Raw genomic sequence first — 1,123 nt, 5'->3', positions numbered from 1 at the left:
CTTCTTTTGTGTATCGTTTCTTTTATCACTGCCCCCAATGCAACGTTGTAGTAGGTTTCTAGTTTGATGATTTACAAATGCATTTCAAAAGGGTAAGAACAACAAAAAAAAAAGCATTTACTCACCCTCATATTGTTCCATGTACATTAATTTCTTCAGCAAAACTCAAAATCAAATCTTTTAATCAATATCCAAAAAAATCAATACTCAGTGCAATTTTAACAATTCATTATCCATGCAGCTCGCTGATCAATTTCCAAATGCTCCAATCAGCCTGATATTTACACCATATCACAGTGAAATCCCTCTCCTGTGCTTCAGTCCTTACTCCAGTCCAGTAGGTGGTGGAAATGCATCTTTTATATTTGCTATTAGAATGGCAAAAAAAAAAAAAAAAATCTACAAATGTATTTTTTTCAAAAATATATCTATTCAGAAGTTGAAATGTAGCCTGAATCAAAGTTCTGTCACTAAATCTGCAAATAGTTTTTCTACTCCATTGCCGAGAGCTGAAGGTTGCGTACAGCAGCAGTTCAAAGACCCCCTGCTGATTTGATTCATCCCTACACTCCTGCTCAGTCTGACGGACTCTCAAGTCCTCTGGTGCCAATTTATCCAATTTATTTACTATGCCCTCCATGGAGAGCAGATCCCTCAGAGCAATGGCCCCTAGATGCTGGAACTCCCCCCTGCATCCCCTACCTTTAAGAGTGAATAGAGAGCATTTTGTTTATCAAAGTGTTCTCATTAAAATTGTTGCCTAATTCTGTTGTACTTGTTTTTTCTGCCTTTTTTCTTAAAATCTGTAATATCTGTGTCATTTACTTTCTATTCTATATGTTGTGAAGCTTATTTGGATTGGTGAAAAGCATTTTATATATGAAATTATCTTTATAACTATTAAATTATTTAGTAAAATTAGACCAGACATGAGTGAACAGTTGGCATCAGTATAGCTAAAGATTCTGCTGAATGCCTTTACCTGCATTTGCTAATTGAAAAAAAAAAAAAAAAATATATATATATATATATATATATATATATATATATATATAAATATATATATATATATATATCGAAAGGAAACAGATTTTACAAAAAATAAAAATAAGATTTTTATCTG

This window comes from Puntigrus tetrazona, unplaced genomic scaffold, assembly GCF_018831695.1.
Source record: "Puntigrus tetrazona isolate hp1 unplaced genomic scaffold, ASM1883169v1 S000000373, whole genome shotgun sequence".
Lineage (NCBI taxonomy): Eukaryota > Metazoa > Chordata > Actinopteri > Cypriniformes > Cyprinidae > Puntigrus > Puntigrus tetrazona.
This window is presented reverse-complemented; position numbering follows the sequence as displayed.